This window comes from Loxodonta africana, chromosome 9 (genome assembly GCF_030014295.1).
Source record: "Loxodonta africana isolate mLoxAfr1 chromosome 9, mLoxAfr1.hap2, whole genome shotgun sequence".
NCBI lineage: Eukaryota > Metazoa > Chordata > Mammalia > Proboscidea > Elephantidae > Loxodonta > Loxodonta africana.
In genome coordinates this window covers 3,697,948-3,723,394 of record NC_087350.1, presented here as the reverse complement: position 1 = coordinate 3,723,394, position 25,447 = coordinate 3,697,948, and the positions used below count along the sequence as shown (strand labels likewise).

Sequence of the window (25,447 nt, the reverse complement as noted above, 5' to 3'; positions counted from 1 at the left end):
AAGACACTAAGAAGTATGATCATATGCAACTTCAAGTTGAAGCTAAAGAAAATTAAAACAAATCCACAAGAGTCAAAATATGGCCTTAAGTATATCCCACCTGTCTTGGTCATCTAGTGCTGTTATAACAGAAATGCAAGTAGATGGCTTTAACAAAGAGAAATCTATTCTGTCACAATCTAAGAGGCAAGAAGTCTGAATTTAGGGTTCCAGATCCAGGGGAAGGACTTCTCTCTGGTCTGCGAGAAGGTCCTTATCATCCATCTTCCCTTGGTTGAGGAGCTTCTTAGCACATGGACCCTGGTTCCAAGGGATGAGAGCTATGCTCCTGGTGCTTCTTTCTTGGTTGTATGAGATCCCTATGTCTCTCTGCTCGCTTCTCTCTTTTATATCTCAAAAGAGATTGACTTAAGACACAACCTAATCTTGTAGATTGAGTCCTGCCTAATTAACATAACTGCCAGTAATTCTGCCTCATAACAGCACAGAAGTAAGTTTTACAACACATAGGAAAACACATGAAATCACAAAATGATGGACAATCACGCAATACTGGGAATCATGGTCTAGCCAAGTTGACAAACATTTTTGGGGGATCCAATTCAATCCATGGCACCACCTGAATTTAGAGACCATCTCAAGAATAGATTTGATGCATTGAACATTAATGAATGAAGACAAGATGAGTTGTGGGATGATATCAAGGACATAAAGAAAGAAAAAGGTCATTAAAAAGACAGGAAAGAAAGAAAAGACTGAAAAGGATGTCAGAAGAAACTCTGAAACTTGCTCTTGAACATAGAGCAGCTAAAGCAGATGGAAAAAAAGGTGAAAGAGCTGAACAGAAGATTTCGAAAGGCAGCTCGAGAAGACGAAGTAAAGTATTTTAATCAAATGTGCAAAGACTTGGAGTTAGAAAACCAAGAAGGAAGAACACGGTGGGCATTGCTTAAGCTGCAAGAACTGAAAAAGAATAATTCAAGCCTCGAGTTACAATATTGAAGAATTCTATGGGCAAAATATTGGATGACCCAGAAAGCATCAAAAGAAGATGGAAGGAATACACAGAGTCACTGTACTGAAAAGAATTAATCGATGTTCAACCATTTCGGGAGGTAGCTTATGGTCAAGAATTGTTGGTATTGAAGGAAGAAATCCAAGTTGCACTGAAGGCAAGGGCAAAAAAACAAGGCTCCAGGAATTAATGTTATACCAATTGAGATGTTTCAACAAACAGATGCAGCACTGGAGTGCTCACTTGCCTAGGTCAAGAAATTTGGAAGACAGCTACCTGGCCAACAGATGAGAGATTCATATTTGTGCCATTCCAAAGAAAGGTGATCGAACAGGATGCAGAAATGATCGAACAATATCATTAATATCACACACAAGTAAAATCTTGCTGAAGATCATTCAAAAGCAGTTGCAGCAGTACATCAGTAGGGAGTTGCCAGAAAGACAAGCCGAATTCAGAAGAGAATGTGGAATGAGGGATATCGTTGTTGATGTCAGATGGATCTTGGCTGAAAGTAGCGAATATCAGAAAGATATTTACCTGTGTTTTATTGGCTATGTGGATCATAACAATTTTGGATAACATTATGAAGGATGGGAATTCCAGAACACTTAACTGTGTACATAGAACAAGAGGTAGTCATTCAAACCAACAAGGGGTTACTGCATGGTTTAAAGTCAGGAAAGGTGTGTATCAGGGTTATATCCTTCCTTCATACTTATTCGACCTGTATCCTGAGGAAATAATCCAAGAAGCTGGGCTATATGAAGAAGAATGTGGCATCAGGATTGGAGGAAGACTCATTAACGACCTGTGTTATGCAGAGGCACAAACTTGCTTACTGAAAGTGAAGAGGAGTTGAAGCACTTGCTGATGATGATCAAAGACCACAGCCTTCAGTATGGATTACACTTTAACATAAAGAAAACAAAAATCCTCACAACTGGACCAATAAGCAACATCATGATAAATGGAGAAAAGATGGAAGTTTTTAAGGATTTCATTTTACTTGGATCCATAATCAACACTGATGGAAGCAGCAGTCGAGTAATCATACAACCTAGTGCATTGTGCAAATCTGCTGCAAAAGACCTCTTTAAAGTGTTAAAAAGCATAGATATCACTTTGACCCAAGTGTGCCCAACCCAAGCTATAGTATTTTCAATCCCTAATAGGCGTGTGAAACCTCACAATGTATAAGGAAGATAGAAGAAAAGTTGATGGCTTTGAATTATGGTGTTGACAAAGAATATTGAATATACCACGAACTGCCAGAAGAACGAACAAATTTGTTTTGGAAGAAGCACAGCCAGAATGCTCCTTAGAAGCAGGGATGGCAAGACATGCTATTATGAGGGACCAGTCCCCAGGTGAGAACATCGTGCTTGGTAAAGTAAAGGGTCAGCAAATGAGAGGAAGACCTTCAATGAGATAGACTGACACAGTTGCAGCAATGATGGGCTTAAGTATAGCAACAAGTATAGCAGTGTTTTGTTCTGTTGTACATAGGGTCACTATAAGTCAGAACTCACTCAGTTGCACCTAACAACAATACCAAGTGTACAAGAATAAGGGACAATTTTCATAAAGCTATATCATACAATTTTGCAGCAACAATAATAACAACCAAAGAAATATGTGTGTGGTTACATAGGTAACACGTATGCATATATGTGTATAGGAAAGTACAGGTGTATGTGTAGGCATATGTCTACACATGTTTATGTATGTTGCATATATATTCATGTATTTAATAAACCAGATATGGGACATAGTAATGGATACTTCCTAGACATAACCAAACACTTCATGGGATTGAATTACTGGGTTTAAATGCTCAGGACCATAGTCTTGTGGGACAGCTCAGTAAATTCCCATCACATAGTTAATAAAGATAATGTTTTACATCCTACCTTGATGAGTAGCATCTGGGGTCTTAAAAGCTTGCCAGCAGCCACCTAAGATACAATTATTGGTCTCTAGAACAAAAGAGAATGAAGGAAACCAAAGACTCAAAGAAGAAACCACTCCACAGGACTGACAGCCTCTATGAACCACGGCCTCGTCTAGCTTGAGACCAGAAGAAATAGATGATAGTGGGCTATAGTTACCTACTACTCTGACCAGGGACACAATAAAAGGTCCTGGACAGAAAGGGAGAAAAATGTAGAACAAAACTCAAATTCCTACAAAAGACCAGACTTATTGGAATGGTAGAGACTAGAAGAGCCTCTGAGATGGTTGCCTTAAGATATCCTTTGAACTTGGAACTGAAGCCACTCCCAGTGGCCACTTTTCATCCAAACAATAGATTGGCTTATAAAATAAACAATATCACCAGTGAATACTACGCTCCCTCAAATAATCAACTATGTGAGACCAAACTGTCAACATTTACCTTTAAACAAAGAAGCTAAGGAGAGGCAGGGAAGTTAGATTAATGGAAACAACAAAAAGAGCGGAAATAATGAGAATGTTGACATATTGTGAAAAATGTAACCAATGTCATGGTACAAGTTGTATAAAAATTATTAAGTGGGATCCTAATTTGTTATGTAAAATTTCACAAAAAAACAATAAAAAATTAAAAATAAAAAGAGCATAATACTCTGATGCCCTTTAACACCTCTCTTATTCAACATTGTGCTGGAGGTCCTAGCCAGAGCAATTAGGCTAGATAAAGAAATAAAGGGCATCCAGACTGGCAAGGAAGAAGGAAAAGCATCTCTATTTGGGATGACATGATTTTATACACAGAAAACCCTAAGGAATCCTCCAGAAAACTACTGAAACTGATAGAAGAGTTCAGCAGAGAATCGGGATACAAGATAAACATACAAAAATCGGTTGGATTCCTCTACACCAATAAAAAGAGCATCGAAGAGGATATCACCAAATCAATACCATCTACAGTAGCCCCCAAGAAGATAAAATACTTACAAATAAATCTTACCAGAGATGTAAAAGACTTATACAAAGAAAACTACAAAACACTTCTGTAAGAAACCAAAAGAAGCCTACGTAAGTGGAAAAACATACCTTGCTCATGGATAGGAAGACTTAACATGGTAAAAATGTCCATTCTACCAAAAGTGATCTATAGATTTAATGCAATTCTGATCCAAATTCCAACGACATTTTTTAATGAGATGGAGAAACATATCACCAACTTCACGTGGAAGGAAAAGAGGCCCCGGATAAGTAAAGCGTTACTGAAAAAGAAGAACAAAGTGGGAGGCCTCACTGTACCTGAATTTAGAGCCTATTATACCTCCACAATGGTCAAAACAGCCTGGTACTGGTACAATAGCAGATACATAAACCAATGGAACAGAATTGAGAATCCAGACATAAATTCATCCACATATGAGCAGTTGATATTTGACAAAGGCCCCAAAGCAGTTAAATGGGGAAAAGACAGTCTCTTTAACAAATGTGCTGGCATAACTGGATCACCATCTGCAAAAAAATGAAAGAAGACCCATACCTCACTCCATGCACAAACACAAGCTCAGAATGGATCAAAGACCTAAATATAAAACGTAAAACTGTAAAGATCACGGAAGAAAAAATAGGGACAAGGTTAGGAGCCCTAATTCGTGGCATAAAGAGTATACAAAACATTACTAACAATACAGAAGAAAAACTAGATAACTGGGAGCTCCTAAAAATCAAACACCTATGCTCATCCAAAGACTTCACCAAAAGAGTAAAAGGTTACCTACAGACTGGGAAAAAGTTTTTAGCTATGACATTTCCAATCTGCACCTGATCTCTAAAATCTACATGATACTGGAAAAATTCAACTACAAAAAGACAAATAACTCAATTAAAAAATGCATGATAGATATGAACACACACTTCACTAAAGAAGACATTCAAGTAGCTAACAGACACGTGAGGAAATGCTCACATTAGAGAAATGCATATCAAAACCGCAATGAGATTTCATCTCACTCCAACAAGGCCGGCATTAATCCAGAAAATAATAAATGTTGGAGAGGTTGTGGAGAGATTGGAACACTTATATACTGCTGGTGGGAATGTAAAATGGCAAAACCACTTTGGAAATCGATTCAGTGCTTCCTTAAAAAGCTAGACTTAGAACTGCCATATGATCCAGCAATCCCACTTCTTGGAATATATCCTAGAGAAATAAGAGCCCTTACAGGAACAGATATATGTACATCCATGTTCATTGCAGCAACCAAAGTGCCCATCAATGGATGAATGGATAAATCAATTATGGTATATTCACACAATGGAATACTACGCATCAATAAAGAACAGTGATGAATCTGTGAAACGTTTCATAACATGGAGGGATCTGGAAGGCATTATGTTGAGTGAAATTAGTCAGTTGCAAAAGGACAAATATTGTATGAGACCACTATTATAAGCACTCGAGAAATAGTTTAAACAGAGAAGAAAATATTCTTTGATGGTTACGAGAAGTGGGAGGGAGGGAGGGTGGGAGAGGGGTATTCACTAATTAGTAGATAAGAACTACTTTAGGTGACGGGAAAGAACACGCGATACAGGGAAGGTCAGCACAACTGGACTAAACCAAAAGCAATGAAGTTTCCTGCTTCGAAGGCCAGCGTAGCAGGAGCAGGGGTTTGGAGACCATGGTTTCGGGGGACATCTAAGTCAAATGGCATGATAAAATCTATTAATAAAATCCCACTTTGGTGAGCGGCATCTGGGGTCTTAAACGCCAGCAAGCAGCCATCTAAGATGCATCAATTGGTCTCAACCCACCTGGAGCAGAGAATGAAGAACACCAAGGACTCAAGGTGATTACGAGCCCAAGAGACAGAAAGGGCCACATAAAGCAGAGTCAACATAATCCTGAGACCAGAACTAGATGGTGCCGACTACAACCGATGACTGCCCTGACAGGAAACACAACAGAGAGCCCCTGAAGGAGCAGGAGAGCAGTGGGATGCAGACCCCAGATTCTCATAAAAAGACCAGACTTAATGGTCTGACTGAGACTGGAAGGACCCTGGTGTTCATGGCCCCCAGAGCTTCTGTTATCACAGGACAGGAACTATTCCCAAAGTCAACTCTTCAGACAGGGATTGGACTGGACAATGGGATAGAAAATGATGCTGGTGAAGAAAGAGTTTCTTGGATCCTGTAGACACCTGAGACTATGTTTGCATCTCTTGTCTGGAGGGGAGATGAGAGGGCAGAGGGTGTTAGAAACTGGTGGAATGCACACGAAAAGAGAGAGTGGACGGAGTGTGCTGTCTCATTGGGGGAGAGCCATTAGGAGTATATAGCAAGGTGTATATAAATTTTTGTATGAGACACTGACTTGATTGGTAAACTTTCACTTAAAGCACAATAAAAATTAAAAAAAAAAAAGTATAAAGGCGGTAATAAAAATGGAAGCCTCCAGGCAGGCAATGGACATCATTTATTGTCCCTGTTTAGGGTGGGTGACCACCTCTTGATGGTATTCTAAATTTTATTGGCATCAGAAGCAGTTCTTCCTCCTTTATCCCACTAAGATAGCTTAACAAAGTTCTTTATTTCTTCAGAGACCAGTCACCTCCCCTATGGCATATACTTCATCTAGTCTCCATTAGTAGGTATTATGTCATTAGCAGCTAGGGAGTTGGTGAGAGAGATTATAGCACACTGGCGCACTCAACAATCATACTGTGTATATATTTGTGTTTCTGTTTTTCCATTGAATATTATTACAAGCTTTTCCTCAGTAATCAAGTATTGTTCATTACTACCTGATGACGACATGGGGCCTTTAACTTGTTTCTAAAATTTTTGTTATACTAAATAACAGTTGATAGAACATTTTTGTGCAAGAAGCTTTATCTGGTGGTTGGGGGGGGAGGTTAATTACAGTTCCTTATATTCTAATTTGAAGCATGGAGTTTCTGGAGGAAAAGAACTATTTTGAGCCTCCTTATATCTATGGGGAAACCCTGGTGGCGTAGTGGTTAAGTGCTACGGCTGCTAACTAACAGGTCAGCAGTTCATATTCTCCAGGCACTCCTTGGAAACTCTTTGGGGCAGTTCTACTCTCTCCTATAGGGTCGCTATGAGTCAGAATCAGCTCGACGGCAGTGGGTTATATCTATGGCTAAATTATTTTCCATAATGTTTATACAAATATTTAAAAAAAATTTATTATGAGAATAATGCATACTTACCACCAAAAATAACCCAACAGTTCAGAAATGTGTGAAATAAAAGGACAAGTCCACTCCTCCCCCTCATCCAACTCCCTGGGGTACATCAGGTCCTTTTTTTTTCCATGTCCTTCCTTTATGTAATCCAACACACATACACACTCATACACTCTCACACGTACAAACATTCACACATATGGAGACAAACTATACTCACGCCCTCACACTCACACACACCCACACACACTCATACTCTCACATGTACTCACACTTCCTCACATTTTCACACATGCTCTCATGCACACGCTCACACTCTTTTACACACATAATGCACCTAGAGAAGCATGGATGCAATTTAATTATGCAGAGAAAATATGAAGAAAGAAATTTGTCTGGATTATTATTATTTTAAATAAAAGACAATATTGTTTATTCTTTGCCTTTCTCTTCGTATGCACTTGCACATGTATTTTATTGTGATTGACCCTACTATTTCTCAGGTTCATGAAATTTCAAGCTATCCTGTGTCTTTCTTTACATAAGAACCTTTGTGAATGGATCCTCACTGTGAAAAAACTCAGAAGGAGGCCCTCTCAAAGAACAATCACTAAGCCTCAAGGGAGGAGCCCCACAGCCACTCTGAGGCCCTAGTGGAGGAGACGGCACAGGTATTGATGTGTCTAGACACTTCTCAGTGGCCTTTTAACAGAACGCCACTTGGGTTCTTGTCCTGTCCTGTTACCCCCAAACCCATCTAAATAGGATGGACACTAATTGCAAGGGAAACAGAAAGTGGCAAGTTTATTGTCCGCACAGACAAGAAGCAACACCGGGTCTAGCAACCATAAGACCATGTGCTCCCTGTCTGAGGGGGTTGGAGAGCTTTTTATTTCCAATGGTGTATGGGGTTGGGTTTGGTACCCAGAACTCTCCGTCCTTAGGCCTCCCATGTCCACGTCTGGAAGTCTGGATGTTGAATCATCTTCCATCGGATGTCCATGTGGTGGAACCCCTCGCTTCTAAGATGGGTTCTGGTAAAACCGTGGGCAGGGAAATATCTTCCAGTGACAGCCGGGTTTGGGGTTGGGTGAAGGACGTGATCTCCTCAATCTGCGCATGCTCCAAGGTCTAGCTTGGCCTGGTTTAGTGGTCAGAGCCACTCACCTGCTGGAACTTCCTGAAAAATGTTGCTCAAAGCAAGCCTGTGGTTAGCAAGACAAAGAAAGGAAGGGAAGGGGCTTTGATTGGGGGTTTCAGCCTCAGGGTATAGTAGCAGCTTGGCCTGAAGAGTGAGAGACATAGTTTTAATTTCAGTATTGCTTTGCAGTTTTCAAAGCACATTGAAACATTAACCCTGCAAAAAAAGGCTTTGCTCCGTGGGCTCTGGAGTTCCAAGCAGGAGGTAAGAGCAAGATTAATTTCTGGGCCTGCAGCTTCAGTTTCAGAGCCCAGGATCAAGTGGATGCTGAAAGCCATCTCTGGCCTCCTGGACCCTTGCAAGTCATGAACACCAACATTTTTCTATGTTCTTGGACCCTGGCCCTCTCTCTGTAATTCCCAGATCACAGGAGGACCTTCTGTAGTCCTGGCTCCAACAACGAAGCCAGCCCTTTCATCCTCCTCAGACTCTAGGTAGAAGGACAGATGTGCCAATGTCACCAGGCCACTCATGGCCATAGCCCTGTGTCTCCCAGGGAGAGACAAGAGCCATCAGAGTCTGTACCAAAACCAAACCCATTGCCATGGAGTTGATTCCAACTCATGGTGACCCAACGTGTTTCAGAGTAGAACTGTGTTCCATAGGATTTTTATGGCTGTGACGTTCTAGAGGCAAATCACCTCTGAGGTGCCTCTGGGTGGACTCCAACTGCCAACCTTTTGGTTGGTAGCCCAGTGCTTAAAAGTTTGTTAGATAAAATATGATTTATCAGTGACTAATCTCCCCCAGCTCTGTTGGCTTCCTGCCCCTTTCATTCCATTTGGAACCTGCTCAGACCCAGAGGCAAAACATTCTAAATCATAAATTGATGGGGCAAAGTTGTCAAATGGACTTCCTGAAAATCCAAGATCATGATATTCAAACAAAATAATCCCATGCACTTTTCTGAAGGCTTTCTTTGGGAAGTGAAGGAGTATGAGAAGCAGCACTTTTATTAAAGATAATAACACAGTAAGTGCACACAATAAAATTAGCTTTTCTGAATGAGAAAAGTTAAAAGCAGAAACATTAAGCGTTACCGTAAGAGCAATGAAAATGTCACTGATAGAGTACACTGAGCTAGCTCGCTGCAGAATTCAAAGAAATGACGGGGGTATATAGGCATGAAATAGGAGCTATCAGAGAAAGGCTGCCTCCCACAAAGACCCTGAAAGAAAACTCAAATTCATCAGAACGAAGAGGAACATAAATGAGAAAGCCTGCTTCTTCAATACATAATAAAAGAATGATAACAGCCGACAACACTAAGACAAAGACCATTATTTTGTAAAAGGCAGTTTGACAAAGAAGTTCCTCTGCAACTGTGAGTCTGAGTAGGCTCAAATGGAACAGAAAAGGCAGGAAGCCAACAGGGTTGGGGGAGGTTAGTCACCGATATGTCACCATGGACACAGGGCATATTGTGGGAAATAGGAATTCGCCATGATCTCCCGTGATCCTCAAGGCAATTTAGAGTTTGAGGAAATAATATATGGAAAGGCTCACCATTTTAGTGAAGTGTGAACTGAATCTGAGCCCTCAGCCACATGTATCAAGATGCCTGTAAGAACTGGTGGTAATCACAGAGGTAATCATATTCTCCTAACCTCTTCTGGCTAGGAAAGCTTGATGGCTGAAGGAAAAAACCAATTGCTGCCATGTTGACGCTGACTCATGGTGACTCCATGTGTGTCAGAGAAGAGCTGTGTGTTCTATGGCATTTTCAATGGCTGATTTTTTGGAAGTAGAGCACCAGTGCTTTTTTCCAAGGTGCCTCTGGGTGGACTTGACCTCCAACCTTTTGACTAGCAGATAAGTGCATTAACTATTTGCGTTACCCAGGGATTTTGGATAAAGGAAAAGGGAGAAGGAAAGTCACACAAATAATAGTATCTCAAGCCACATAGTGTGCCAGGAGTTGTGTGAAATACTTTACAGGGTTTTCATGAATCCAGCCCCTTCCTCCTCCTCAGGCTTTAGGTGGAAGTGTTACCGCTGTGGGCACGGAGGCCCTCTGGACTCAGTGGGTCCTTGTCTTTCTCTTGTAAGAATACACCCAAATTTTTGGGTTCAGCTCTAACAGGTTTATTTTATCTGTGACAAGTAAAAGGAGTCAGTGGGGGCTTGTGCCTCTCCAAAAGACTGACTGGAAAAGGGAAGCAAGGCTAGGGCTTATAAGGGTTTGGTGAAGACAATAAAGAATATTCAATGGGTTTCTTCCAAGGGATGGGTACTTCTAAAAATGGCGGTTCATACTAATTAGGTTGTGAGCGCACCTGAAATCCAAGATGGAACCTGCAGATATTCCAGATGGAGTCCTCTCGGCAGCCCTTGGGATCACTTATTATGTGATATAGCAAAGGCGCACCGATCTTCTGCACTACTTCTACACCTTTGGTTGGCCAAGGAAGGTCAAACAGCGGTCACACTTTGTTCTTCTGTGCATGTGGAGCCTGTAAAGGGGGAAAGGACTAGAAAAACACTCAGATGGAGGTAGTAATTCATGGGTTGTTTTAGCCTTATCTCATGTTGACAGGTGTGGTTCTCGTTTACCCAACTTCTAGACGGTAATCTTCTAACAGCTCTTTTGTTCTGCCAGCATAGTTAACCCTATCTGTCTCAGAAGAACAGATCTGCCATATCACCAGGTCACCAGGTGTCCCAGGACTGTGTTCGTATTTAAGGAAACTGAGGTTCAAGGAAATTTAATAAAACAACAGGAACAAAAAACTAACTGAAAAACTAAGGTTACAACTATTAAATGGAAGAACAAAGATTTGAACTTATGTAGCTTGGGTATAACACTAACGAGATAGAGAACATTGAAAATATAGATCAGTCTCTATACAGGCAAATCTTGAACTTGAGTGGCATCGGAATGCCCTGGAGGACTTGCAAGAATTTTGGGGTAGGGCTCAAGAATTTGCATTTCTATCAAATTTTCAGGTGATGCTGATGCTGCTATCCTGGGGACCACACTCTGAGAACCACTGTCCTCTACTTAGAGCTCTTATCTATGGTGTTCCATGGTTCCTTTCCGTGATTTCCCAGAAATTTATCTTTAATTCTCACTTTGTCACAGTTTTTTTTTTTTTGCCCCATGCTATAGTTTTTCATAGGCATGTATAAAACCCAAAAACAAAAACAATAAAGTCTTTGAAGGCAATATGTTGCTAGTTGTTGTTGAGTTGGCTGTGACTCCTGGCAATCTTAGGTATAACAGAATTAAATGTTGCCCAGTTATGTGCCATCTTCATGATTGTTGGTATATTTGAGCCCAGTGTTGTGACTGTTATGTTAGCCCGTCTTGTTAGGGTTTCTCTCATTTTCACTGACCCTCCAATTTACCAACCATGATGTCCTTTTTGGCAGATGGTCTTTCCTGATGATATGCCCAAAGTAAGAAAGATGAAGTCTTGCCACCCTCACTTCTAAGGAGCATTCCGATTGTATTTCCTCTAATACTGATTTCCTTGTTCTCCTGGCAGTCCACAGCATATTTTTCTTGAACATCACAATTTGAATGTATCAGTTCTTCATTGTCCAACTTTTGCATTCGTTTGATGCAATTGAAAAGACCACAGCTTGGGTCAAACCCACCTTAGTCATCAAAGTGAAATCTTTTTTTTTGAAGACTTTAAAGATGTCTTTTACTGCAGATTTGCCCAGTGCAATGTATCATTCGATTTGACTGCTGCTTCCATGAACAATGATTGTTGATCTAAATAGAATGAAATTTTTGACAACTTCGATTTCCTCACCATTTATCATGATGTTTATCACTGAGGTTGTGAGAATTTTCATTTCTTTATAGTCTTTGACCTCCACCAGTAAGTGCTTCCAGTCATCATCAGTCTTGGCAAGCAAGGTTGTATCATCTGCATATCACTTCTTGGATTATTTGTATGCTGAAGGCAATATGAGACATATTCAGTCTCTCTCTACCAGTGCATCCTAATAGGTGCAGTTAAATGTGTATTAATTAATGGTATGAATGATGCAAGTGCATCCTAATAGGTGCAGTTAAATGTGTATTAATTAATGGTATGAATGATGCAAGAGGTTTTTAAATATAATTAGCAACAAATGCTTATATTATTAATAGCTATAATTTAATGATTATCTAAATATTTTAAAGTCATTTAAGAGACTTGTTGGCCCAGTCCCAGAAACCCAAAAGGTAAATTGCTCAATATGCTAATAATAAAATATTCAAGTTATAATAGATTTTTCTCAAGGTTTAGTATGGATGTTATATCCTCATGTATGGACCATGCTTAAAAAATAACAGGTCTGTTTACAGCATAGCTCAAACTTAACTTTAGGAGATGCCTCTAATAGTCGCTAGGCTAGGAATCCCCACTGATAATCATATAGGAGCCAGTGCTGTGCATTCTCCTAATCTCCTCTGGCTGGGAAAATTTAGTAACTGAAGGAGCTGGAAAGCCACTTACCGTCAGCTGTATAACTCCCAGAACAGTGTTTGACCTCTTCTCTCCTAGACAGTAGACGGCCCAGGCAATTCCAGTAAAAACTCTGAGGCTGTGACTCCTTGGCTTGATTGGGATCACTCAGCCATCCCAACCAATCCTACTATGGCCAGGGATGGAATTCAATGCCTGGGCATCCCTGATGTCTGTTAGAGAAGTAGCCTACCTCAGAGACTCAGTCAGAGAGGGTGGGTACGAACAGTCTCATTGACTCCACTTTACTCCCCAATGGTGTCATCAGAATGAGGTGATTCTCAAGTGGGTCATGAGGAGGGAGCTTGCAGATTCCTTGTACCCATTATCCTTGGCTCACATTACAGCTGGGAGGTCACTAGAGTCACTGGATGTTTTTGTCACGTTGTGATCAATTTGACATGACAATATGAGGTCCAGTTTTATTAAACATAGTCTTGTTTTTTAGTGGGAAATATTTTAGTTTTTCATTATTTTGTAATTGTACAAGTAATACATGAACACATTCTTGTTGTAAAATATTTAAACAAGAGATAAAAGCATGCTTTCCCACCATTACTACTCTCACTCTGCTCCGCACAGGCGCAGGCACAGCATCTGCCCCATCTTAGTGTCCTGTCTGTACCCTCATGGACTCTGGAAACATGTCCCAAAGGTGGCTCCAATGAACCACGCCTCTTCGTCTTCATACCCTTGTGTAGTCCCCTTCTCTTGAATCTGGGCTGCCCTGTGACTTGCTTTAACCAATAGAAGGGGGTGGAAGTGAGACTGTTTCTTGGAGACTATAAGTATGCATCAATTAAAAAATGATTGCACTAGGAGTATAGTTTGGATTGTCCTAATTGTTTAACTACCTGCTTACTGATAGACTTTTTTGGGTGGGTTTCGAATTTTCACACTTTGTTGTTGTTGTTAGGTGTCACAGAGTTGGTTCCAACTCGTAGCAACCCTATGTGCAACAGAAGGAAACACTACTCAGTCCTGTGCCATCCTCACAGTTATTATGTTTGAGCCCATTGCTGCAGCCATTGTGTCAATCCATATCATTGAGGGTCTTCCTCCTTTTTGCTGACCCTGCACTTTACCAAGCATGATGCCCTTCTCCAGGGACTGGTCCCTCCTGATGACATGTCCAAAGTACGTGAGTGAGATGTAGTCTCACCATCCTTGCTTCTAAGGAGCATCCTGGCTGTACTTCTTCCAAGACAGATTTCTTCATTCTTTTGAAAGTCCATGGTAGAGTCAATATTCTTTGCCAACACTGCAATTCAAAGGTGTCAGTTCTTCAGTCTTCCTTGTTCATCGTCCAGCTTTCCTGTGCATATGAGGTGACTGAAAACAGCATGGCTTGGGTCACCTGCACCTTAGTCTTCAAGGTGCCATCTTTGCTTTTCAACACTGTAAAGAAGTCTTTTGTAACAGATTTGCTCAATGCAGTGTGTCTTTTGATTTCTTGACTGCTGCTTCCATGGGTGTTGATTATGGATCCAAGTAAAAAGAAATCCTTGACAACTTCAGTCTTTCACACTTACAGGCCTTGAATCAATGAATATCTTTGCAAATGCAATTCCATGCACTTATGGGAATGTTTTCCTACACATAACCAAAACCAAAAGAAACCTGTTGCCATCGAGTTGATTCCAACTCATAAGCGACCTTATAGAGCAGAGTAGAACTGCCCCACAGGGTTTCCAAGGAGCGGCTGGTAGATTTGAACTGCTGACCTTTTGGTTAGCAGCCATAGCTCTTAACCACTGCAACACCAGGGCTTCTTTCCTACAAATAGAACCCTAGACATAAAATTATTCAATCAAAGAGCAAGTATTTTTTTAATATCCATAGCTATTTCCAAATAGTTTTCCAAAAAGCTTTCACCAATTTACACTCTCTCCAAAATTGTCTCAGGGCCCATTTTCCTGCATCCTCACCCGACTTGGCCATTTTGCTGGGTGACCAAGTATATCTCTCTCTGGTGTTAATTTTAATTTCTCTGATCACTAGTCTTTTCAAATGTATGTTGGCAGCTGTCCTTCATCGTCTGTGAATTCTCTGTTCATGTTGTTTGCTCATTTAAAAAAAATTTTTTTAAGACTTTTTTTTGTCTGTTAAATTTAATTTTTCTCAGTCTTCCACTTGTTTTTTAATGTTATTCATGTCATTTTTTTGTTCAATGAAAATTATTAATTCTCATGAGTTCATTATAGCCTTTGAGTTTTGGGTCTTGTTATTGAAAATATTATTCTCTATTTTCTTGAAATGCTTTTATAATTTTGTTTCTTAGCTTTCGTTCTTTAACCCTTTTGGGATTTATTTTTGTGCATAAGGTAAAGATGGCAGGGCTGCCCATAGGGCAGAGCATGCTGGAAGGTGTGTGCCAGTCATGTATCACAGTTTGGTGGAGCACACACCCTACCACACCATATCCAATTCCCCTGGGAGGGGCTGTCTCAATATACGTTTTTTTCCCCCTAAATGTGTAGCTAATTACATCATCACATTTCTTGACTGCCTCGTATTTTCCTCAGTGATTCCCCGCAGTTGCCTTGTTTTGTGGTCTCTATTCTAGTCCCTTGCCTTATCTGTCTACTCCCACGCCAACATCACATAAGTTTAACTAGTTCCTTGCTATTTTTGGAGTTCCTAGGTGGTGCAAAAGGTGAACCCACTTGGCTGGGAACCGAAATGTAGGAGGTTTGAGTCCACCTAGAGATGCTTCAGAAGAAAGATCTGGCCATCTACTTCTGAAAAACGAGCCATTGAAAACTCTGTGGAGCACAGTTCTTTTCTAATACACACGGAGTTGCCACGAGTTGGATATCAACTTGATAGCAACTGTTTTTTTGTTGTTGTTATTTTTATCTTCTTCAGATAGTTGTATTCTGAAGGATTTTTATTTATGATACAATCTTTAAAATTAATTTGCCACTCTCTGGGGAAAAAAATCCTGTTGGCACTTTAACTGGCATCACAGTAAGACTGTAGATTAATTTGAGGGAGACTTGGCATGCTTTTAAAATGAACTCTTCCAGTCCAGAAAACACAGTATGTCTTCCCATATTCAGAGAGTCACTCACAACGTATTCAATTTACAGGGAAGCACACTTACAACCATTTTTTGGTTTTGGTACATCTTATCATTAGTAATATGTACTACATACAATATTGTAGCCTATAATTTGCTGATATTTTCATTCTCAGATGTTTGTGCACAGATACTCAATTTTATGATTTACTGTTCAAATCACTGCTGTATGTATTTAATTTTCTAAATTAAATCAGGGGGTTCAGTTGCTTGAAAACATGGACTCAAACACTGATTGCTTTGCTAAAATCTATAGGCAGATTGGAAAAGCAGGGTTGTTACTGAAAAATATATAAAGAGTAAAAGAAAAGGACCATGCAGACAACTCTCACTAATTAGCTGACTAGAAACGCCACACCCATTCCCAGGGATACTTCAGGTGATCCAGAACCTTTCACAAGTGGAATTATTACCACAACTGACAGTACGCCTTTGTCTTCCAACTCTTCTTCATGGTCAGTATAAATTTTTATGATTTGTGTATTTTTTACGTATGTATGTATGTATTAAAATATTTCAGTTTGTATGTAATGTTTCCAACCCCCAAAGGCAAAGACCAGATTTATAAAAATACTGATAATAAAAGGCAATAATAACAAAAATTAAAAAAAAAGAGGCATTCAACTTATGTTAGAACCAACTTAAGACAGAGTCATTGGGACGGAGCCATGTTGTAAGCTGGGGACTGCCTGTATGCAGGTTTTCTTTATGCCCGCCATCTGACATGAAAGCTTTCTTCATGTCGGTCTGAACATTTCTTGCTGAGTCTCTTTTATGCTTTTTCTTTTTTTGCTATTGTAAATGAGATAAATAATTATTCATTATATTTCTGCTTTCTTTTAGTTAATGCTTGCCTGATATAGAATATGTTCCATCTTCTTGGTATTTTCAACTTTTCTCTATCACCTTGTTTAGCACATTTTTTTTTTTTTAGCCTGAAAGTCTTTGACTTTTAATTGGGTGCTTAATCCATTCCTAATGACTGGGATTATTGCGGTGTTTGGAACTATTACCCGCCTTTTGGTTTATATTTTTTCTTTGCCATGCATTTGTGCCTCCCCCTGCCCAGCTCCCCCTCCTCTTGCTGGCTGGGCTGTTTCTCTTTCTCTGCCTTTTGCTCCCCAGCGGCTGGAAGTCTATCACTCTGCTCTGATTCCTAGAGCAGTTTCAGTTTTGGACACACACAGAAGAACTTGTGTTTCTCTGGTGCTGCCTGGAATTTAATCAGTTCTCAACCCACCTCCGTAAAAAACAACAGCCCTGAGTATGTTTTCCCTTTTCTTCCCCAATCTTACCTTTATGTCTCTCCTGCCATCCACGCAGAGGTTTTCTGAGATTTTAGTCCCAGATCCCTGAAAAAAACATATATTTAAAGTCAAGTATCAAAAATTATTAAGGAGTAAAGTGTACCTATAAGTTTTGTTGATTCTTATCATTGTTTCTTGTAGCTTATATCCCCCTTTCTTTTGTACTCATTGTTTTCCCAGACTGATTCTTTCAGTGAGCATCTGTGGGTGGTTAAATTTCTGAGTCTTTGCTTTCTCCTCCCACTTGAATGCTACTTTAGGTGGATGTAAGAGTCTTGTTTCAATACTTCTCTTCTTCAGACTTTTGAAGATGTTATTTGTCTTCATGTATTTGGTGCTGGGAGTCCCTGGGTGGTACAAACGGGTAACATGGTCAGCTGCTAACTGAAAGGTTGGAGGTTTCAGTCTGCCCAGAGGGACCTTGGAAGAATGGTCTGGTTATCTACTTATGAAAACCCTACTCTGACCCACTTGGTGTCGCCATGAGTAGGAGTCAATTTGATGGCAACTGATTTGTTTGGTGCTGAAATAGAATGCTAATGCTACTCCAATTCTCCCTCCTTTCTAAGTAACCTGTGCTTTTTCCCTCACTGGATGCATTGGGATGTTTTTGTCTTGATCCCCTTGTCCTGAAATTAAGCCACCATGTGTCAACTTGCAGATCCTTTTACTCATTTCTCCTCAGAGCCCAGAAGTCATGAACACTCTTGTCTCTATCCAGCACCAAACATTTCATTCTATTAGTTTTTAAACATTTTTCACGTCTATTTTTTTTTTTTTTTGATATTTTTCTAGAATTTCTATGAGGCAGATATAGGAACTTTTCCTGGGTTAGTCTTCCAAGACTTTGCACTTTCTTTTGTATTTCAGTCTCTTTGGCACTTTGAACTTGGCTATGGGAGGGTTTCTGGGCTCCATTGCCCAGCTTTCATAAATAATTCTACAGCTGCATACACTCTTTTCTTGAGCTCATTGTCTGAGCTTTCTATTTATACCCCAAATCAATAGATTCTCTGTCTGCTATCAAAAACCAGATAGACACGGAATGGACAAATCAAATTCCCATCCCCAATGGTGGCCACAATTAAAGGAAAAATGCCATGGACTACAATGAAGAAGAAAAGTTCAAGATATGTATAAAGGAAACTTCACAGTCTTATTAAAAGTAAAAAAAAAAAAAAAATGATAAATGGAGACAATTCACATGTTTATGGACACCAAAACTTAGTAATAAATATCAGCTTGCATTGTGATGGATTGCTTTTGTGTGGCCTTTGTCACCACATCCAAGTGATTGAGTGGGACTATCCAAATAAGGTAACCGTGGCCCACCAATGGGATTGGTCATGTGTCTGTCAGTTTGTCATACTGTAGGGGCTTGCGTGTTGCTGCAATGCAGGAAGCTATGCTGCCTGTATTCAACTACCAGTAGGGCCACCCATAGAAGAAGTTTTAGCTGAGCTTCCAGACTAAGACTAGTAAGAAGGACCTGGCAGTCTACTTTTTGAAAAAATTTAGCCATGAATAGCAAAAGAACATTGTTTGATATAGTGCCAGAAGATGAACCCATCAGGTTGGAAGGCACTCAAAATACGACTGGGGAAGAGCTGCCTCCTCAAAGTAGACTCTACCTTAATGAAGTGAATGGAGTCAAGCTTTTGGGACACTTCATTTGCTGATGTGGCACGACTCAAAATGAGAAAAAAACAGCTACAAACATCCAGGAATCAAATCAACTACATCTATGGGAAAAGACCATAGAAAAGCTCAATATCATCAGTTAGAACAAGCCCAGCGGCCGACTGCGGAACAGACCATTAACGATTCGTATGCAAAGTTCAAGTTGAAACTGAAGAACATTAGAACAAGTCCACAAGAGACAAAGTATGATGCTGAGCATATCCCATCTGAATTTAGAGACTATCTTAAGAATAGATTTAATGCATTGAACACTAGTGACTGAAGACCAGACAAGTTGTGGAATGACATCAAGGACATCAGGCATGAAGAAAGCAAGAGGTCATTAAAAAGGCAGGAAAGAAAGAAAAGACCAAAATGGATGTCAGAAGAGACTCTGAAGCTTGCTCTTGAATGTTGAGTAGCTAAAGCAAAAAGTAAAAATGGTGAAGTAAAAGAGTTGAACAGATTTCAAAGGTCTGCTCTTGAAGACAAAGTAAAGTATTATAATGGCATGTGCAAAGACCTGGAGATGGAAAACCAAAAGGGAAGAGCACACTTTGCACTCCTCAAGCTGAAAGAACTGAAGAAAAAATTCAAGCCTCGAGTTGCAATAGTGAAGGATTCTATGGGGAAAATATTAAATGATGCAGGAAGCATCAAAAGAAGATGGAAGGAATACACAGTCACTATACCAAAAAAAATTGGTCAAAGTTCAACCATTTGAGGAGGTAGCATATGAGCAGGGATCAGTGATACTGAAGGAAGAAGTCCAAGCTGCACTGAAGGCATTGGTGAAAACAAGGCTCCAGGAATTGATGAAATACCACCTGAGGTGTTTCAACAAATGGATGCAGCACTAGAAGCACTCACTCTTCTATGCCAAGAAATTTGGAAGACAGCTACCTGGCCAACTGACTGGAAGAGATCCATATTTATGTCTATTCCCAAGAAAGGTGATCCAACTAAATGCAGAAACTATCAAACAATGTCATTAATATCACACACAAGTAAAATTTTGCAGAAGAGCATTCAAAAAGAGTTGCAGCAGTACCTCGACTGCCAGAAATTCAGGCCAGATTCAGAAGAGGACGTGGAACAAGTGGTAACATTGCTGATGTCAGATGGATCTTGGCTGAAAGCAGAGAATACCAGAAAAATGTTTACCCGGGTTTTGTTGACTATGCAAAGGCATTTAACTGTGTGGATCATAACAAATTATGGATAATGTTGAGAAGAATGAGAATTGTAGAACAATTAATATGCTTATGAAGAACCGGCACATAGACCAAGAGGCAGTGGTTCAAACAGAACAAGGGTTTAAAGTCAGGAAGGGAGTGTGTCAGAGTTGTATCCTTTCATCATACTTATTCAATCTGTATGCTGAGCAAATAATCCAAGAAGCTGGACTATATGAAGAAGTCGGTATGAGCATTGGAGGAAGACTCATTAACCACCTGCGATATGCAGATGACACACAACCTTACTTGCCGAGAGCAAAGAGGACTTGAAGCACTTACCGATGAAGATCAAAGACCATAGCCTTCAGTATGGATTACACCTCAACGTAAAGAAAACAAATATATCACAACTGGATCAATAAGCAACATCACGATAAATGGAGAAAAGGTTGAAGTTGCCAAGGATTTCGTTTTACTTGGATCCACAATCAACACCCGTGGAAGCAGCAGTCAGGAAATCAAATGACAGATTGCATTGTGCAAATCTGGTGCAAAAGACCTCTTTAAAGTGTTAAAAAGCAAAGATGTCACCTTGAGGACTAGGGCATGCCTGACTCAAGCCATAGTATTTTCAGTCACCTCATATGCATATGAAAGCTGGACAATGAATAAGGAAGACTGAAGAAGAATTGATGCCTTTGGATTGTGGTGTTAGCAAAGAATATTGAATATACCATGGACTGTCAGAAGAATGAAGAAGTCTGTCTTGGAAGAAGTACAACCAGAATACTACTTGGAAATGAGAATAGCGAGTCGTCATCTCTCGTACTTTGGACATGTTATCATGAGGGACTAGTCCCTGGTGAAGGACATCATGCTTGATAAAGTAGAGGGTCAGCTAAAGAGAGGAAAACCCTCGATGAGATGGATAGAAACAATGGTTGCAACAATATCAAACATAGCAACAATTGTGAGAATGGCACAGGACAGGGCAGTATTTTGTTCTGTTGTATATAGGGTCCCTATGAGTCAGAACCAACTCTGCAGCACCTAACAACAACAAGAAGACAAACATTTGACTAAACATTTGACTACCTGATGTGAAATGCGGAACCATAACTGTTTCGATTTATGTACAAATTCAACTTAAGCAGATTTAGGAATGGAACCCATTGGTAATCTGGGGACAGACTGTATCCTCTCCTAGAAATTTGAGAACAAGGGTGATGCCTACCCCAGCTGTGGACTTAAATGGAGGTGGTAAAGGAAGAAGGAGTTCTTGGCTGGCATAAATTGTTAAACTCTTGCTGCTAACTGAAAGGTTGGAGACAGAGGCACCGTGTAAGAAAGGCCTGGCAATATACTTCCCAAAAACCAGCCACTGAAAACCCTATGGATCACAGTCCTACTGTCATACACATGGAGTTGCCAGGAGTCAGAACTGACTCCATGGCAATGGGTTTAACTTTGGCTCAGAGAAGGAGATGATGAAGGATTTCTTTGTATGTTTTTGTATTGTTTCGCTTGCTCCTCTTGGATCAAATTGTAGTAAAAACTTTTCATTTTTCAAAGGACAATGAAACAGAAAAATCACCTCTTGAATAGCATGTCTTCCCAAACATACACACAGGGAAACAAGTTTTTCAGTAAAGAAGGTGGTTCCCATACTCCAGACAGGTCAAAAGCCAAAGCGAAGTTAAATCTGAAAGGAAGTTTTCAGGGATCACTTTAAATGGAGACACTGAGCAACCTGTCCGAGTCCCAGTGCTAGCAGCAGAGCTTCCTCCTCTGAGTCAGGACTCGGTGATCCCTACCTTCACACTGGCTTTTGTCTCCCGTGGATTTTTGTACTTGCTTCCATTTTACTCTGAAACAGTAATGTAGTTTACATTTGAAACGGCATTACCACATTTCTTCAGATCTCAGCCACAGCTGTTCTTTCCACAGAGTACTTAGGCTGGAAACATGCTGTTTTTATTTTTACTTACATCTTTACAAAGAAGCGAAACAAACAAACAGCCTTTCACCTGTGAATCATCACTACTGCACAAATGACCTGCTTTTGTTATTAGATGCTGTTGCGCTGGCCCTCAGACTCATGGTGACCCCATGCACAACAGCACAAAACACTGCCTGGTCCTGCAGCGTCCCCCTGATCAGTTGCAGATCACACCATTGTGATCCATAGGGTTTTTTTTTAATTTTATTTTTTAAAATTTTTATTGTGCTTTAAGTGAAAGCTTACAAATCCAGTCAGTCTCTCATACAAAGATTTATATACTCCTTGCTGTATACTCCTAGTTGCTCTCCCCCTAATGAGACAGCACACCCCTTCCCTCCACTGTCTATTTTCGTGTCCATTCCCCCAGCTTCTGACCCCCTCTGCCCTCTCATCTCCCCTCCAGACAGGAGATGCCCACATAGTCTCATGTGTCTGCTTGATCCAAGAAGCTCATTCTTCACCAGTATCATTTTCTATCCCATAGTCCAGTCCAATCACTGTCTAAAGAGTTGGCTTTGGGAATGGTTCTGGTCTTGGGCTAACACAAGGTCTGGGGACCGTGACCTACGGGGTCCTTCTAGTTTCAGTCAGACCATTAAGTCTGGTCTTTTTATAAGAATTTGGGGTCTGCATTTTTTTTTATCCCACTGCTGCCCTGCTCCCTCAGGGATTCTCTGTTGTGTTCCCTGTCAGGGCGGTCATTGGTTGTAGCTGGGCACCATCTAGTTCTTCTGGCCTCAGGCCGATGTAGTCTCTAGTTTATGTGGCCCTTTCTGTCTCTTGGGCTCATAATTACCTTTATCTCTGGTGTTCTTCATTCTCCTTTGCTCCAGGTGGGTCGAGACCAATTGATGCATTTAGATGGCCGCTTGCTAATGTTTAAGACCTCAGACACCACTCTCCGAAGTGGGATACAGAATGTTTTCTTAATAGATTTTATTCTGCCAATTGACCTAGATGTCCCCTGAAACCATGGTCCCCAAACACCTGCCCCTGCTATGCTGGCCTTGGAAGAGAAAAATATGGAATGCTTCACGAATTTTCGTGTCATCCCTGCTCAGGGGCCATGCTAATCTTCTTTGTATCGTTCCAGTTTTAGTATATGTGCTGCTGAAGTGAACACTATCCATAGAGTGACTTTCAGAAGTATATCACCAGGCCTTTATTACCGGTCCATTGTAGACTAGAAGCTCCACTCAGCATCATAGCAACACACAAACTTCTATTGACAGACGTGCATTATCTGGGAATCAAACCCAGGCCTCCTGCACGAAAATAAGAATTCTACCACTGAAACACCTCATAAAAATGCTCTGAGGGTCTTAAATTTGGGTTTCTCTGATAATTTAGGTTTTTTTTTTTTTTTTTAGGAATCTTTTTTTTTTTAATTTTTCTTGTGCTTTAAGTGAAAGTTTACAAATCAAGTCAGTCTCTCACACAAAAACTTATATATACCTTGCTACATACTCCCAATTGCTCTCCTTCTAATGAGATAGCCCGCTCCCTCCTCCACTCTCTTTTTTTGTGTCCATCTCACCAGCTTCTAACCCTCTCCTCTCCCCTCCATGCAGGAGATGCCAACATAGTCTCAAGTGTCCACCTGATCCAAGAAGCTCACTCCTCACCAGCGTCCCTCTCCAGCTCATTGTCCAGTCCACTCCCTGTCTTAAGAGTTGGCTTTGGGAATGGTTCCTGTCCTGGGCCAACAGAAGGTCTGGGGGACATGACCACTGGGGTCCTTCTAGTCTCAGTCAGACCATTAAGTCTGGTCTTATGAGAATTTGGGGTCTGCATCCCACTGCTCCCCTGCTCCCTCAGGGATTCTCTGTTGTGTTCCCTGTCAGGGCAGTCATCAGTTGTAGCTGGGCACCATCTAGTTCTTCTGGTCTCAAGCGGATGTAGTCTCTGGTTTATGTGGCCTTTTCTATCTCTTGGGCTCCTAATTACCTTGAATCCTTGGTGTTCTTCATTCTCCTTTGCCCCAGATGGTTTGAGACCAATTTATGCATCTTAGATGGCTGCTTGCTAATGTTTAAGACCCCAGACGCCACTCTCCAAAGTGGGATGCAAAACGTTTTCTTAATAGATTTTATTATGCCAATTGATGTAGATGTTCCCTGAAAAAATGGTCCCCAAACCCCTGCCCCTGCTACGCTGGCCTTCTAAGCTTTCAGTTTATTCAGGAAACTTCTTTGCTTTTGGTTTAGTCCAGTTGTGCTGACCTCGCCTGTATTGTGTATTGTCTTTCCCTTCACCTAAAGTAGTTCTTATCTACTATCTAATTAGTGAATACCCCTCTCCCACATTCCCTCTCTCCCCCCTCTCGTAACCATCAAAGAATATTTTCTTCTCTGTTTAAACTCTTTCTCAAATTCTTATAATAGTGGTCTTATACAATATTTGTCCTTTTGCAACTGACTAATTTCACTCAGCATAATGCTCTCCAGATTCCTCCATGTTATGAAATGTTTCACAGATTCATCACTGTTCTTTATTGATGCATATTATTCCACTGTGTGAATATACCATAATTTATCCATTCATCCGTTGATGGGCACCTTGGTTGCTTCCATCTTCTTGCTATTGTAAACAGTGCTGCAATAAACATGGGTGTGCACATATTTGTTTGTGTACAGGCTCTTATTTCTCTAGGATATATTCCAAGGAGTGGGATTGCTGGATAGTATGGTAGTTGTATTTCTAGCTTTTTAAGGAAGTGCCAAATCTATTTCCAAAGTGGTTGTACTATTTTACGTTCCCACTAGCAGTGTGTAAGTGTTCCAATCTCTCCACAGCCTCTCCAACACTTATTATTTTGTGTTTTTTGGATTAACGCCAGCCTTGTTGGAGTCAGATGAAATCTCATTGTAGTTTTGGTTTGCATTTCTCTAATGGCTAATGATCGTGAGCATTTCCTCACGTGTCTGTTAGCTACCTGAATGTCTTCTTTAGTGAAGTGTCTTTTGCCCATTTTTTTGAGTTATTTGTCTTTTTGTAGTTGAGTTTTTCCAGTATCATGTAGATTTAGATCAGGCGCTGATCGGAAATGTCAAAGCTAAAGGCTTTTTCCCAGTCTGTAGGTAAGCTTTTTACTCTTTTGGTGAAGTCTTTGGACGAGCATAGGTGTTTGATTCTTAGGAGCTCCCAGTTATCTAGTTTCTCTTCTGCATTGTTAGTAATGCTTTGTATACTGTTTATGCCATGTATTAGGGCTCCTAACGTTGTCCCTATTTTTCCTTCCATGATCTTTATTGTTTTAGATTTTATATTTAGGTCTTTGATCCACTTTGAGCTCGTTTTTGTGCATGGTGTGAGGTATGGGTCTTGTTTCATTTTTTTGCGGATGGATATCCAGTTATGC

At 40.4% G+C, this 25,447-nt stretch overlaps 1 protein-coding gene and 1 non-coding gene across 2 annotated transcripts in view; one reads left to right on the top strand and one right to left on the bottom strand.

Annotated features, from left to right (window-relative positions):
* Positions 1 to 25,447, top strand: part of SHC3 (SHC adaptor protein 3) — a 293,940-nt gene that overhangs the window by 77,111 nt on the left and 191,382 nt on the right. The gene's annotated exons all lie outside the window — the stretch shown is intronic.
* Positions 23,103 to 23,209, bottom strand: LOC111748388 (U6 spliceosomal RNA). The gene has a single exon (XR_002784143.1). It is a non-coding gene; the product is annotated as a U6 spliceosomal RNA (small nuclear RNA).